Source organism: Aegilops tauschii, chromosome 4, assembly GCF_002575655.3.
Source record: "Aegilops tauschii subsp. strangulata cultivar AL8/78 chromosome 4, Aet v6.0, whole genome shotgun sequence".
Lineage (NCBI taxonomy): Eukaryota > Viridiplantae > Streptophyta > Magnoliopsida > Poales > Poaceae > Aegilops > Aegilops tauschii.
In genome coordinates, this window is record NC_053038.3 from 153,172,994 (window position 1) to 153,190,484 (window position 17,491).

Below are 17,491 nucleotides of genomic sequence, written 5' to 3' on the forward strand. Positions count from 1 at the left end.
GCGAGAGCCGGAGTAGCAGCAGCAGCAGCGTGAGCGACCGAGCGACCGCCGGAGCAGCAGCAGCACATCCGGCTGGTATGGATGCCGCCGCTGAAGGGGCCTCGCACTTGAGAGAGCCGCTGTGCAGATGTCGCCCGCGGCGCTGGCTTCAAGGTAGCCGCTCCATGGGGGTGCGGGATGGAGCACTATCGGCCCGGGAGGTCGAGTTAAGGAGAAGGTGCGATGCGATGAGTGTACAACTTCATTGGTGGCGCCGAGTAGGCCTCGGCTTCGTCCGAGGAGTTGGTGAGGATGCTGCGGTTCCGGTGGAGCAGGTTAAGGCGACGCTGTGGGGATGGAGCAGCCGCGATAGACGAGGCGATCGTCGGAGCAGCTCCTTGGAGGTGGAGGACGGAGCAGCCGAACCGGCGGGACGACGGGATGGACGACGAATCCTCATCTCGGGAGGCGGATGAGGGACGTCGACCTGTTGCGGTGGACGACGTCGTCGGGGAAGAGGCTTCGGCTGGGCAATGGTGAGGTGGCAGACGAAGGAGGGTGGGGTTTCTCGGTTGGAGCAGAGAGGTTATGGGGGCCAGATTTCGAATGGCAAAAAGGAGGCGATGGGAGGGGGGAACCATGACTTAGGGACGATCTTGTCCAGAATGTAGGGTGTGTTACAAAAGTACCCCCACCGATTTGAACTAGCGGCCCTTTTGGCTGAGGGTTAGAAGGGGGATTTTGTGTGTCGGGATTTGGCAGCTGGAGGGAGTTTTTGCGCGCGTTGTAATTTCGGGATGGCAAGGCCCGGGTTGTGAAGGCGCCAGTTTTGAGAGCACGATATCTGAATTTTCGGGATATAACAAGGCGTGGGTTGAATTTTAGGGACAAGCCTAACGTGTAATACTATACTTGTAGTACGTACCAAATCAATTCGCACTTCCCCCAACAAAAAAACGAAAAAATAAAACTATTCACACCACACAAAGAGAGAGTCTTGTCCCGTTTTACTATACAAATGTTATTCAAAGCTACTCCCTGCTTCCATCTATATAGGGCCTAATGCGTTTTTCGAGGCTAAATTTGACCAACCAAATATTAGAGCAATAATATATGACATACAACTTACACAAAGCACACCACTAATTCGTGTGTGAAAGGATCTTTCAATAATATAATTTTCACATTGTGCATGTCATGAACTATTAATCTTGTCAATAGTCAAAGGCGGTCTTAAAAAACGCATTAGGCCCTCTATAGATGGAAGGAGGGAGTATGGATCCATGTCCAATTAAATATTTTCGCTGGCTGTATAATGCATGTAACCGACTCATGCCAACATTTTAGTGCATTCCAAATGTCTATACTACCGCTGCAATTCGAACTGAATTTGACTTCGTTTCTCTATTTCAATAAGATTCTACAATCATGATTGTTGCCAACTTCAACCATCATTCGTGTATTACCTTAACAACACGCCACATGATTACTATAGAGATAGATATGAACTATGTGTACTATATTAACTCGAACTCAAATTTTTGAATACCCTTGATTTTGACTCCAAATAATAGTACATTTGATGTACTAACTAGATATTCATAATTTAACGTACACCGTGTTTATCACACAAAGTATAGTGCCCCGCCCCCTACATTATGACAAGTATTTAGCCCCGAGCTGCAAAAGCCACACATTAGCCCAAATTATAATCAATGTTGTACATTATGATATCCTCTTCAAGTATCCGTATCCACTTTTTTATAATGAATTATGATCTACGTTTGTCTTTAACACCTTCACGATCCTCTTCTCTTTGTAGCTAGGTAGGGCTAATTTTCTATCATGCATGCACACGCCCGCCCCCCTCACACCCTCCCTCAGCGTCCCCTCCATCGCGCACGTTCGCTATTTCTCTTTAGGTCGTTCACCCGCGGTGTGTGTAGGCCCCCCGACTCCTTTCCGGCACACACCGGTCGATATACCTCTCTAGCCAAGTGTGCATACCACAAACACATACTTACCCTCTTCTCTTCTCACTGTCCATGCCCCCTATGTCCAATACGGTTCCACGCAGGTGCACACTCCCACCCCTCTTTTCATCCATCTCATACTCGCACACTCCTCCCCCCTCGACATAGTAGGCCTGTCGCACCACCTCCTAGCCGCACCCCTCTCCCCATGTCTGTCTCTCCGGACCTTATTTGCTTCTAACACATGCATGCATGTATACGTATTGATCTCCCTACATATAGCTAGGTCGACTATAATTCTTTTCCCCATGCACCAATAGACTTACCTCACTAGTTATGTCTCTCCCTTTCTCGGACACACGACGGTTGATCTTCCTATGTAGTTATGTATGCTTACCACAACCATATCGTCTCCCCTCATAATCCTTGCAGACCTCCCGACCCATCTCTCACACACACACGTGCATAGACAGACAGGCATCCCCGCCCTCTCTTATTGATATTGCACTCGTACCGTCCGTTTGTCTTGCGGGCCTCTCCCACCATTTGTGAGTCGCCACTCCACCACCAACCCTCTGACACTCTACCTTTGTCTTTCTCCCAACCTTATTCCTCTGCTACACATATCCCTAGATGTCGATCGATCTCCCTCTATACATAGCTAGGTCTCTCCTTCTCCACACATATACTAGTTGATCTACCTCTCTATAGTTAGGTCTCTGCCCCTCCCCCCACCGATAGTCGAACGTTGTAGGTAGGTATCCATGCCACAGAGAAAAACTGCACCTCTGCCCTGTCAAATTCCAGTATGCCAGCCGCCTTCGACGTGGGCAAACACAAATTCGATGGCACTCTTTGTCGATCGCGCGGCCACACACTTCATCCCTGTTTTTGATTCTATCGATATCTCACGCCGATGATCCCTCCACTCTCTTCTCGTGGATCGCTCCCTCTATATATGATATTCCATGACTCTATTTCACACACATTGCATATGTTACGTTTTTTTGTTTGAGATATCGTCGACACATTACCTCGGTTTCGCACAAACCATCTCTCTCACACCCACCCATGTACGTACCTACACCTAAAGAAGAGGTGCACGCAGGACGCACGTACTCATGTCCCGTTCCCGGCCACAACCGCGTAGGTACACGGTGGAGTTCGTTTTTGTACGAAAAGGCAGCCCACGTGATAATTTGACGTGTGTAGTGGTTGTTTACTCGAAGGAGGGTCGGGTACCACGCCTAGACGGAACAAAGTTCAACTTGACGCGTTAGTATTAAATAAAATTATATATTCCTCCTCAATGGCGCTCAGTACAGAATATAAAACGATTATCGTGGGGAAAATGGAAACATACGCTCCACGATATACAACGCAGCCTGCCTGCCGGGGTTTGTCTCTCGTCACACCATCTCACATAAGGCGGCGGTGGCCTCTCTCTCTCTCTCACCGTTGGTCAGTGATCCAGCCGCATCCCGTCCGTCGGCGGAAAGGGAGGATGTGCATCGTTTCTCCATTCGACGGCGTTGAGGCAGCATGTCCCGATCTGCGGTACCCGTCGTTCTCTCTGACCAAGCTCCGGCGCGGTAGGGCCTTCGCCACTTGCTCGCTGCCATAGTATGGGCAGACCCCGGCCGCCGGCGCCCTCCTAGTAACATCCCGACGACCCTCAGGTACAGCTTCCTACGGCCTTGCTCCACTGCCCATCTTCCCACGTTGCTGCATGTGGATCTTCTTTAGTTGTTTGCATAAAACGTATCTCGGCCGGCGTACTTTCCATCTTGCAATCTCGTCCTCAAACCATTTTTGATAAACCACCATGCTGCTATCTTTCCCTTATTACATGGAATATGCTTCTTTTTGTCGGCGTATGTGTCCTCAACTCGTGTTATTCGCCAGTAATTGTTTCCTTTCTACCTCTTTTTTTGCAAAAAGGGATAGCCATTTCACCTTGTTGCCATTGCGACCTTTTGGTGAACTGCACAAATCACTTTTTTTCTTAAGAGTGTTTTGTGCAGTTCCGCCAAAATATCACACGGGCAACGTTTTTACTTTTCTATGGGACTGCAGAAAGGGAGATTGGTTTTGCTATCCTCCTCATCCAACTCCGTGCCTAATCTTCCCCAACAAGTAGTTAGTCCTAAAGAGAGATCGTAGAGGTGATCGGCTTCTATTTGTGTGTGTTATGTTTCATCATCTAGTTCCACTATTATTGTAGTCACACTAACTGGATATCTTTGCAAACAGGGATGGTCAACTCGATTTTAGTGGAGCTGCACAAAATGATTGGATTGTGGTGCCCTCCGTACACCCCCTTTTTGGCTACATCGCTGGGTGAAACTAGCTGCCAAGCAATGAACACTGTGCCCAGGAAATGGACCCATGCCTAGGAACAGCATCGATCAATTATATACTTTTCTTTATTTGTACACCTTCTCACAACTTTGTCTTCAGTTGTGATGTGAATATTGGCGCTGATCTGTGAACCATTGAGATGCATTAGCAGCCATGGTAGTTTCATTTGTATTTGATGGAATGTTGTAACGAGATAATCTTGAGGCAAGAGAACACATGAATCCTAAGATGAAACCTTTTTTTTCCTGCGGGAACCAAAGTTGAAACCTTCATATCATCACAGTAAAATTTCATTAAAATTATGCTTACATATAAACAAATCCTGAAGGATTGATAGCAATGCCAGAAACAACTCAACTTCATTTCACCAACATGTGGGACATCCTACATCTGGCTCCACCTGCCGTGCAGCAATATTGAGTGCACAACCGCAGGGAAAGATTCGCCATGGTTGCTACCTTCGCCATAGTAAGTTGCTCGGACGAAGCAACTATCATTTCTCTGTTCCTTGAATCCGCTGGTACTCCCATATTCCCAGAGTAATAAGTTGCTCGGGAGAAGAAACCATCACTTCACCTTTCGCACAGTAAGTACCTCCTTGGGCCCACTGAAAAATCACTTTTCTCCCTCCATCAAGTGCATTTATTGTCAATCTAACCCTGTCACCGAAACACCTCTTTGGCTATAGTTAGTTCAGGGTTAGTCATGAGTTAGTCTAACCTCAATCTAAGTTAGAGTATCCAAACAGGAGCAGTATAGGACATGCAAGTTTCTGAAAGCAAACAGTCAGATTCGTACGTGAAAGGATCTTTTTTATTTTTGAAAACGGAACGTGAAAGGATCTTCGAATCATATAATTTTCAAATTATATAAAATCTTATCAATAGTCAAAGGCATCCTCGAAGAATACATTAGGCCTTACTCCCTCCGTCTAGGTGTATAAGTCACCTTACGAAAACCAAATAATCCCAAAATACTTAGGTGCAGTGCATTAACTCCCACCTCGTTTCTTGTTTCTTGACATATCCACCAAATAAGAGATGTGGGGCGTGCATGTTTTCAATGACTTAGACTACCAAACACGACATGCAATGGTTAGTTCATTGCATGTAATGCTATTAATTAGCAAATAAATATTAATTTCTCTCGTTTTCCCCTCTTCCTTGGTCACGGTGCACAATCTAAGATGACTTATTCACTAGACGGCGGGAGTATATAAAATCTTACCAATAGTCAAAATGAAGTGTTACTACTACACCAAACAAGTTCAAAACGAGAAACTGGACCCACTCACGGCACGACACGCCTGTCTCGTTTGGTCAGTCAGTCAAAGCGCTTCCTCTTCCTGGCATAAGAATAGAGTACAATAATTTTATTAGAATGCTCTCGGCATGTCGCTAACATGTGATGAGTTAACCGACCTCAATAGATGGCAAAAACGTCAGCCCGCCGCACTTTGAGAGAGACGAGGAGCGAGAAGCGATACAGGCTGGTGGATTACTAGAGCTAGGTGTCGCACGGAGGCCAAGAAATATGGTGATAGCGTGGGTTGGCCACGTACAGTATGATGTAACTACACTGGGCTCTCGTGTTTCGTACTCTTCCGGTCTACTGTGGAGATGATTGGTTGATTTTATATCGCCAAATAATATAAAATATTATGAGTGCAGATGCTCCACCACGAGGTTCGTTGCTCCTTCTCCGTCGTCGGGAATCTATGTTCTTCTAGACTTTTTTTGACATGAGCTTTGTTCATCCTTTTGCCAACACGCGGGACATCTAGCATCAAGGTGCACGTGTCATGCAAGAAAATGGAGATAAGAAGTGCGTAACTGAGTCGTGCACTACGATGGCACCTAGTACTACGTAATATTTTTCCTCCACGATGGCACGTGAATACTGCACGTACTGAATGACGGAGCACGTACGGGATGGTAGCCCTGGACTGATGGACATGGTCGGCCCTTTTTGGAGAGAGTACTGAATATGTATTAAATTTCATGTGTCCTGTCAACTCGCAGAACGACGAGAAGCACACACTGAATGATGGAGCACGGGATGGTATCCATGGACATGGTCAACCCTTTTTGGAGACTAATGCACTACTTTTGATGTGTCCGGTCTACTCGCAAACAAGGAGAAGCTTTGCTTACTAGTAGTACACTATCGACTGTAGTACCATCATCATTGTTCGACTTTCAGAAGAGACGAGAGAACTTAATATTTATTTTCTAATTAATAGCATTGCATGCAATGAACTAACCACTGCATGTCGTGTTTGCTAGTCTCAAGTCATTAAAAGCATGCACACCCACATCTCTTTGGTTGATATGTCAAGAAACAAGAAATGAGGTAGAAGTTAATGCACTACGCCTAAGTATTTTGGGATTATTTGGTTTTCGTAAGATGACACCTAGATGGAGGGAGTATTATACTTGAAGGCTACAAGGTTGGCTATAGATGACGTGGCAGTGTCATGTAGCCATCAGTTGGTTATACTATTAACCATGCTCTTATAATACTACTATATTTAGGAACGGAGGGAGTAGTTGGCATGCATGATACTACCTATAATACTCTCATTACAACTAGCCTGGTAGAATTAAAATACCTAATCTAAATGGTCGCCGCCCGATCTCTTTGTCCTCCTCCAGCATCCGGCAGAAGAAGAATCGAGCAAGACACCAGCTATATTCGCCGGCGTCGCCTCGACAGTGGCCTTCATGGGATACAATCGGCGGCGGCCTCCCGTGTTCTACTTTTCCTCGATGATGGCGGCGGGCGGGGCCGTGCTGCCCGTCACCTCATCCACATCCACGTAGCCACATCACCTCATCGACATCCACGACGGCTTCTTCCTCTGCCTGCATGTCGCGGCTACGCGCGCGTCGACGGCGGATGGCGCAGTTGCAAACAATGGAGGCGTTGTACGACGCGGCGGCATCGAGGGCATCGACAATGCCCGTGCCGCCGTGCTCCCCGACAAGCCGGCGTGGAGCAAGTCGACACTCTTCCTCGAGCTGTATTGGAGAGGCCAGCTGCGGAACCACCCACTGGCTTAGTGCGGCAACTACCTCCGACGGGCTAGGCGAGGTAGGTGGAGAAGCGAGCTGCCGGGCTCGGCGGGCCACCCAGACGGCTTTTATGCCGGAGAACTGCTCTTCTTGCTCATCGGGTGCCGCCAAAAGAGTGGACAAAATGGTGGAACGAGGAGCTTGGCCGGCGTCATACTCCTGAACGGACGTGTGTGGCCGGAGTTGGTTTCTCGCATTCCACGCGGGTTGATCTATACTACTATATAGTGTACCAATTTTAAGTAGGACTAAGAACATCAATCATAAATGTTGATCTTCTAAATCCAACGGCCAATATCAGTAGGATTCACATGAACAGTACACTACTGCTACCTCACCTGTGTTCTAGAACAATCTAGACGGAGGGATGTGATGGTTGCTTGTCCGTTTATTTTACCAGGCGACTTATTACTGGGAGTGGTTGGGTTTTGTGAAATGACGCCTTTACTGCCGTGAGACTCGCGTGCAGCGCCGTCCTCTACACTAGTACTACATCGATCGTGGTTTATTAGTCCCCCATTGAATTTGACTGAAGATTTAACTGACAAAATGTTAGTGCATGTCAACAAAATCTATATCGTTGGATTACTATTTGAACATAGTTTTCAATGATATAATTTTAGGTGACATGCATCAGCATTTACCGTACTATATATAATGTTAGTTCAATTTTTGGTCGTACTAATCTATAGTATGGTGCCCGTGCGTTGCACGGAATAGTGAAATGCATTGATCGGGGAGTTGTTTATTTTGACAAAGGATGTGGGGTTCATCTCATGTGTAACGGGTATCGATAGGTTTCTTCGAATATTATTTCATCACTAGAGCTCACAAACATCCGGGTGAAATAGATAAAAAAGTATCTTTTGCAAACAAAAGAGTTCAACTGTTCAACCTGCATCCAAAACTTGTGAAGAAATAACACTTATTGTGCTTTGCAAGAAATGATCTTTAAGAATTAGTTTTTGCGTATCGATTGTTATACATGTTGGCTACAGATGACATGGCACTTTCTTATAGTCAACAGTTGGCTATACTATTAAGTATTAGCCATGCCCTTATGCACCTAGACGGAGGCATTAAATCAGGATGACTTGGAAGGGGGCAGAGGAGATGTAAGAAATGGTTCATCATCAGTCTTTCACCAGTACTGTAGTAAAAATTTCATACATTGAAGATTCTAGACTAAACCATAAATGGATACACTTTTCTTCATGCGCGATACTCCAATAGGGCAAGATCATGCATGGAAGTCTCCACATGCTTAGACAACGGATTACATTGAGCGAAGACTAATGATCAACATTTAACTTGGTAATGCATATGTCCAGGTGAACCTCCTTGGAGTCCCCGTGCACCACGTTGGGGGGGGGAAATCATACCATGCATCTTCCATGTCCACATCGGCGGCAAGGTCCGAGCTCAGCACAGTCCTAGTCAGCTTCCTGTAGGCAGTGTCGCCGCCCACATAACTCGGAGGGGTAGTAACAATGAGCACGCACCCGTACATCGGCCTCGTGTCAGTGTCAGCGTCAGCGGCGTCGCCCCTGACGCACACTACAAAGACGGGGCGGCGGCCTGCGCGTCCCTCGTCGGTGCCCACGATCAAGAGGAAGACGTTGTCGTCCTCCTCCGAGACTAGTAGGCGGCAGTGATCCTCCAGCGACTCCGGCACGGTGAACGGGTAGCACGTCTCGTACTTGATGTTCTTCGCCAAGGGCTACTAGTGATCGCCGCACGCCTGCGTGAGGTGATGCACGAGGTCCGCCGACGAACCCCAAAACTGCATTGGGCACTCATAGCAGTAGACAAAGGGCTCCTTGGAGGCATCGACCAGGCCGTCCATGAAATGGGAGTGGCTATCGGGGACGGTGCGCCAGTTGAAAATATGAGCAAGTTTGTCGGTGTACAAAAGAAGGGGTGCACCTTTGTACCCCTTTACCTATGCATGGGCAGTCGGAGCTGCGCCCGCGGTCACACCAAGCAGAACAGGGGAGATAAACCAATGCAAAACCGAAGCCCAAGACAGCCAGAGCAATGCCAAGACAAAGAACGCAAAGAAGCAGAGGGGCGGAGCAGTTTCCCCAGGCAAGACCCTTGCTGGGGACTGCCTCAGCAGCCCCGGCAAGACTCTTGCCGGGGCAGCACGCCCAAACACCAACAGGGCGAGCCACCCTTGAGCCCACGTCCCCAACACCATCAGCCACATGGGGCCAGGGCTCGGGAGCCACCTCCGTGGTGGCATGCAGGTCTTTGTGAAGACATATTCAAGATAGATGAGGATCAGAAGACAACGACCCTAGACAAGATCCTTGCCGAGGCGAGCCACGAGACCCCCTGGCAAGATTCTTGCCGGGGACGACAGCGCGCCACGGCAAGACCCTTGCCGGGCCCCCCGGCAAGGCTCTCGCTGAAGACGCCAGCAGGACCACTGCCAGGCCCGCACCAGCCAAGTCTCCACCACCGTTCGCATGCAGCTGCCAGCACAAACCAGCTCGGCAGGCACCTGCGTGGCAACATGCAGCTTCCAAGCCAACTCAGCAGGCACTTGCGTGGCGGCATGCAGATCTTCGTGAAGGCCCTAACACCGCGCCACCTCAGCCGCATGCCTGCCTACATGGCGCCGCACGCATCGCTAGCCAGGGCGCGTGTCGAAGCGAGGAGGAGCGGCGACGGACGGGACGGGCCTCACCCCCGTCCCCGATAAAGCTAGCGGACACCTCAGTGGCGCATTAAATGCAACTTGTCATGTAATGCGAGCGATAAGCTCGCAATACTGTATGCCTTTCCACCTCCTGTATGCCACTGTGGCAGCCCCTTTCGCCAATAAAAGGAGGCCCATGGCATACTGGGAAAGGATTCGGCTCTTTTGAACCACGCACTCACCATAGCTAGTTTGAGAGCTCAAGAACTATCTGAAATACACCCACCAAAGAAGGACTAGGGTTTTACGCATCCTCGCGGCCCGAACCTGGGTAAACGATCCTTGTGCTGACTACTGATCCTGCTCTTCTCGCAACCCTGCGCCCCGGCAACCGTAGTAGGGATTCTTGTGATCCCATAGGTGTCGTTCCACACCGACATCTTTGGCACGCCAGGTAGGGGGCACGCAATTGTGAGAATCTGGTCTAGTAGCTAGCCTAGCGTTTCTTCATCGCTTTGGCTCCCAAGAAGAAGACGGCCACGGCGATCGGCTCGTCGGGGGCCGAACGGCCCGTACCACTGCAGGTGAGCAGCGGCCCGATCGCGGACAGGACCCGGGCCACGGTCCGCGAGCACCAGCATCACCCTGGCGGTCAGAGCCTGGCGAGCGGCGTCGTTCGCATGCCCGACGACTGGCCGCACGTCGCCAGATCCAAAGACACCCACGCCACCTTCGGGCGGCGCAGCGACCTCCAAGACACCCACGCCGGTGACCACTGCGCGCTCTTCCCATGGTGTGCGCGACGAACAGCGTCGCCACGCCGGTGACCCTGGGCACCGCCGTGGGAAGAGCCCTGTGTGTCATCCGCGGGATGAAGGAGTTCACCATGCCCACCGAAGTGCCGGCGGAAATGGCGCGCAGCCGCTGGGCCGTGGTGGAGCTCCTTCTAACATGGTTAGAAGCCGAAGTACGCCACGGTCCATGCAGCTATCACCGCCACCCACGCCAGCGGAAGCTTTGGCACGCGCGCAGCTGCTCCTCGACTTCCCTCCTGCTGCAGAGAAGCTCGACGAGTCGAGGGCCACCATCCGGAGCCTCGTCGCCGTCGCCAACAAAGATGATCCGCGACCGGCGGGGCCCTCGGGGCGGCGCTCCACCGAGCCACCACATGCTGGCGCTGGGAGGTCCGGGGGAGCTGCGGCCACGGTGCACTCTCCTCCTCCTCGCCAGCCGCCGCGGGCATCGGCCCGTCATGACAACGCTTGTGATAACATCTCTATAGCGTCGTCCGACCAGCGGACCCACCGCGACTAGCACCATGTTCTTCGAGAACGAGCTCACGAAGATGCCCAGGCCATTATTGAGCGCTGGCGTGATACACGCCAGCAGTTGGACAAGCGGGCGGGACCCGCTATGGACCACCCAGCGCCGAGGGGCCCCGGCGGCCTACCTTACGAGGTGGGCTGCCCGGCCTTTACCCGTGAGCTGCGGCAGTTCCAGTGGCCATCCCACCGCATGTTCAAGCCCGGGGTCGGCGAGAAGTACACTGGGAAGACCCATCCGTCCGAGTTCCTCAGCATCTACACCATCGCGATGCAGGCGGCCGGAGCTCGCGACGACAATGTGCTTGCCAATTATTTCCCGCTGGCACTGAAGCCCAATGTTATGTCTTGGTTGATGCACTTGCCGACGGATTCCATTTCTTCTTGGTCAGATCTGTGCCATGAGTTCGTTGGCGCCTTCACAGGAGGCCACCAAGCTCATGGCCAGGCCAGTGACCTGCATATCATTCCTAGAAGGAAGGGGAAACACTGCGCAAGTACATCCAGAGGTTCAGCGGGGTGCAGTACAACATCCCTGACGTTCATCCCGCCGCTGTGATCAGCGTGTTCCACCATAACGTGCACAATCGCAAGATGCGCGAAGAGCTGGCGATGACCAAGGTTAAGGATGTGGCCAAGCTCTACATTTTGGCCGATAAATGCGCCCGGGCTGAAGAGGGAAGGAAGTACCCCGGCGAACAAGCCGATGCGGAAACTGACTCTACCGACGAAGATGCCGCCACCCCAATGAAGAAGGGCCGGCGTCGCAACAGGAAATGCAAGGGCAAGGCCGTACTTGCCGTCAAGGGGTCTGATGACACCAGTGCTGCCAAGAATGTCAAGGCAGACGGCCCTGGCAAGGATATTGCCAGGTGCGCCGCCTGCCAGGCCTTAGTAGCTGCCAACAAGCCAGGGGCTCCGGCAACCAATACTACAAGATCCACCGCACCAAGGGCCAGGACCTCCAGAACTGCCGACAAGTCGAGCTGCTTGCTGAAAAGCAAAAGGCCGAGTATGAAAGGCGGGACAAGGAGAAAGGTCAGGACAGTGCCGAGGAATCCGGTAAGAAGCGAGGCGGCCAAGGAAGCCGCCCCGGCAAGGACAACCAGCAAGAGAGGCCCGCCCGGGGCCGTGACAAGAAACAAGAAGACGATGATCACGACGAGGAGGACGAGTCCGGTGAGCAAGAGTTCCAGAAGGCTACGGAGGCCATGTGCATCGATGGTGGCGCCTCGCTGCATACTTCTCACCGCCAGCTCAAGTAGTGGGCGCATGAGATTACAGCGGCGGAGCCGTCGTTCGACGCTCAGAAGCCGCTGAAGTGGTCCAACACGCCCCTCATCTTTGACGCTGAGGACCACCCTGACCGCACGACCGCGGTCGGCTGTTTGCCATTGTTGGTCTCACCAACGATACGCAACCTCAAGGTGAACAAGATGTTGGTTGATGGCGGGGCCGGCCTGAACTTGATCTCGCCCGTCGTCATCAAAAGGATGCAAATTCCTGATGAAGACCTCGAGGAAACGGGCACGTTTCAAGGGGTCAATCCGTGGACGAGCCAGCCGAAGGGAAAGGTCACACTGCCCGTGATGTTTGGAGGAGAGTTGAACTACAGGACAGAGAGGATCATCTTCAACGTGGCCGAGATCCCCTTGCCCTACAACGGGATCCTCGGCCGCCCGGCACTAGCCAAGTTCATGGCGGCATCACACTACGCCTACAACATGCTAAAGATGCCCGGGCCATTGACCATCATCTCCGTCCCCTCCGACAAGAAGGACACGCTGATTTGCGCTGACCAACTCTACTGGGAAGCAATTGCAGCAGCTGCCGTCAAGGCACCTGCTCCTGCTGCTGAAGGCCCGGGAGGGAAAAAGAAGCCCGGCAAGACCTCTCTCACCCACTCCGGCAAGCGCACCTCCTCAGAGTGTTGTGCTACCGTAGAGGACGTGCCAGAGAGCTCTACCGGCAAGAGCAAGAAATCCAGAGCTGAGCCGCCGCAGACCAAGAAGGTGTCCGTCAGGGAGGATGGCACGGGAGGGGCCTTCACCATAGGCTCCACCCTCGACAGCAAATAGGAAGGCGCGCTTGTCACCTTCCTGCGGGCGAATGTCGACGTGTTTGCGTGGCAAGCATCCGACATCCCCGGTGTTCCCAGGGAGGTGATTGAGCACCACCTAGCTGTCTGTCCTCATGCGCGGCCCATCAAGCATAAGGTTAGAAACAGGCTCCCGAGAGGTAGGAGTTCATCACAGAGGAGATCAGGAAGTTGGAAGCAGCAGGTTTGGCGAGAGGACTGCTTCACCCGATGTGGTTGGCCAATCCGGTAGTGCTGCGCAAGGCAAATGGGAAGTGGCGGATGTGTATTGACTACACAGATATCAATAAAGCTTGTCCCAAGGACCCCTTCCCGTTGCCGCGCATCGACCAGATTGTCGACTCCGCAGCCGGGTGTGATATGTTGTCATTCCTCGATGCCTACTCGGGCTACCACCAAATCTTCATGACAAGAGAAGATGAAGAGAAGACAACATTCATCACCCCATGTGGTACGTATTGTTTTTTACGGATGCCTTTCGTGTTGAAGAGTGCTGGCTCGACGTTTGCAAGAGCAGTCCAAATTGGTTTTGAACCCCAGCTCCATAGAAATATGGAAGCATACATGGATGACATAGTGGCCAAAACCAAAGACGGGGCAACTCTTGTGCAAGATCTGGAAGAGACATTTGCCAACCTGCGCAAGATCAACCTCAAGCTGAACCCTGAGAAGTGTGTCTTCGGCGTTCCGTCTGGCAAGCTTCTCGGGTTCTTTGTGTTGCAGCGCGGGATCGAGGCAAACCCAGACAAAATCAAGGCTATTGAGCAGATTGAGGCGCCCAACCGGATCAAGCATGTGCATCGACTCACCGGCTGCGTCGCCGCCATGAGCCGATTCATCTCCAAGTCTGCCGAGCACGCCCTTCCTTTCTTCAAAATCATGAAGAAGGCAGGCCCAATGGAGTGGACCCTAGAAGCCGAGGCAGCATTGCAGGATCTGAAGAAATACCTTTCCTCCACGCCAATACTGGTTGCGCCCAAACCACAAGAGCCGTTGCTGCTGTATCTCGCGGCGACGAATCAAGTGGTCAGCGCCGCACTGGTGGCATAGAGGGAGGTCGACGAGGAGGCAGTGACGGCGGCAGAACCAGCGGATGGCAAGCCAAAGATTCCCCCGGCAGGGCCTGGTGCTGGCAAGGCGAAGCCCCCGGCAGAGTTTGATGCCACCAAGGCAGTGCCCGCACAGTCGATTGAGGTGGTGCACAAGAAGAAGATGATGCAGCACCCGGTTTACTTTGTCAGCTCCCTCTTGCAGGGAGCTAGGTCGAGGTACTCTGGTGTGCAGAAATTGCTCTTCGGCCTCCTTATGGCCTCGAGGAAGCTGCGTAATTACTTCCAAGCCCACGAGATCACTGTCGTCACACGCCTCCCATTGCAACGGATACTGCATAACCCAGATGCAACCGGAAGGATTGTGGAATGGGCCTTGGAGTTATCAAGTTTCGGTTTGAAGTTTGAAAGTACCTCGACAATCCAGAGTAGAGTCTTGGCGGAGTTAATTACAGAATGGACCTCAACGCCTGACGAAGAAATCGAGGAGACCACTCTCCCCGGCAAGGAGGGAAAACCGCGACTGGATCATGTACATTGATGGGGCTTTCTCGCTGAGAGGCGCCAGTGCCGGTGTGCTGCTCGTCGCACCCGCCGGAGAGCACCTCAAGTACGTGATCCAGATGCACTTTCCCGGGGAGATGTCCACCAACAACACTGCTGAGTACGAGGGATTGCTAGCCGGTCTGAGGATCGTGACAGACCTCGGGCTTAAGAAGCTCATCGTCAAGGGTGACTCGTAGCTTGTTGTTAGGCAGGTCAACAAGGATTACCAGAGCCCATTGATGGAGGATTACGTACATGAGGTGAGGAAGCTGGAGGAACGCTTTGACGGTATCCAAGAGGAGCACGTCCCCGAATGGAGAAGGACATTGCCGATTACCTATCGAAGCGTGCTGCATTCAAGCTACCTATGGAACCAGGTACCTTTTTGCTCTGGTTAACTCAACCATCCGTCGAACCGTCAACGGGGAAAAACAAGCGGAGTAAGTCAGGTCCGGGCAAGTACTTTCCTACCGAGCCCCCTAGGGCTGCCGGCAAGGGTGCTGCCGCGGACGCTGAGCCTGCCAAAGGGCAACTGGCTCCGGCAGGGCGTCAAGGCCTGGCCATGGAGACAGCCGCGCCCATGGCTGAGGAAATGCCTTTGGTCCTTGCCTTCGAGCCCCAGGCTCTGGCATGGGCACATCATACTATCTGATTCCTCCAAACAGGGGAAATTCCTGAGGAGCAGGAGGAAGCGGAAAAAGTAGCCCGCCGGTCCGCCCTGTACCAGTTCGTCGACGACCTCCTATACAGGAGAAGGCCGAACGGTGTGAAATTGAAGTGCATTCCCCTGGAGGAAGGACTAGAGCCATTGGCAGAGATACATGGAGGCATATGTGGCTCACACATAGGGTCGAGGGCCCTTGCCAGGAAGGCGTTCCGGCAAGGTTTCTTCTGGCCCATCGCCCTCCAGGATGCGACGGCACTAGTAACCAAGTGTGAAGCATGTCAGTTCCATTCAAAGAAGCTTCATCAACCAGCTCAAGCCCTTCAAACAATCCCTCTCTCCTGGCCATTCTCGGTCTGGGGGCTCGATATATTGGGGCCTTTCCCCCGCGCTGTTGGGGGCTTTGAGTACTTGTACGTTGCAATTGACAAGTTCACAAAGTGGCCGGAGGTGGAAGCAGTGAGAAAGGTGACTGCTCAGTCAGCTGTCAAGTTCTTCAAGGGACTGGTCTGCCGTTTTCGTGTGCCAAACAGAGTCATCACCGACAACGACACGCATTTCACGAGCCACACCTTCATGCAATACATTCAAGACCTCGGCAGCAAGGTCTGTTTTGTTTCTGTGGCACGCCCACGGAGCAACGGCCAAGCGGAGAGGGAAAATGCTGAAGTGTTGCGAGGCCTAAGGACGGAGACCTTTGACAAGCTGCACAAGAGTGGAAGGCGCTGGATTGATGAGTTGTCGACGGTTCTTTGGTCGATCAGGACGACGCCAAATCGAGCCACCGGTCAGACATCCTTTGCCCTAGTATATGGGGCGGAGGCAGTTCTCCCCACGGAACTCATATACGGGTCACCTCGAGTGCTCACTTATGATGAGCTTGAGCAAGAGCAGTTGCGGCAAGATGACGCAATGCTCCTTGAGGAAGATCGTCTTCGGGCAGCTATGAGAGCAGCATGCTACCAGCAAGCCTTGCGCCGCTACCATAGCTGCAAGGTTCATGCCCGAAGCTTTGAGGAAGGCGACCTTGTTCTTCGGTGCGCTCAGTCGGCCAAGAATTCCAACAAGTTGACGCCAAAGTGGGAAGGCCCTTATTGGGTAATATGAGTCACCAGGCCCGGCGCAGTCCGCCTGGAGACCGAAGATGCTGTTGCAGTGAGCAACTCCTGGAACATCGAGCATCTTCGCAAGTTTTACCCATAAGGCGCGGCTTGCCGGGCCTCCCGGCAAGCCACCTTTTGTACAAGCTTTGTCAGCAAGGCATGTAACCCTTTGTACATAGCCAGGCGCAGACCCTGAGCATAAATAAATGAAGCGCTGGCGCCCTAAGTTATAGCATGCATGCTAGGTCGAGTCTCTTCCTTGGTTAGGGTTGCTAGTGCTTAGCGGCGACTAACCCCTAGCCTAGAGGTCGAGTGCACATCTATCTGTTTCTTTTCTGTCCTCCTTTGGTTCGCAGGGCACATGAGCACTTCTGCTGAGTTACTTGGAAGAAAGGAAGCGGACCGGCGTCCCGACCCCGGCAAACCAGAGTTGCCGGGGGCTGCAAGCACAAGGATCCAACCGTGGCAAGACAAGGTTGCCGGGGGCTGCAGATCCAGATAAGTCTTTCATCCTCTATCATGCATTTTGGAACGGAGCTGGGATATGTGAAACCTCATTTTATTTCTAGGCCACCGTGCTCCCCTTTTCTATACCCAAGGATTATCTCCTGGGCCCGGATTTGGTTGTAGTCGCGGTGGCAAGGAAGTAGAACGAGGAGCCTAAGCGCGCTTCATCCC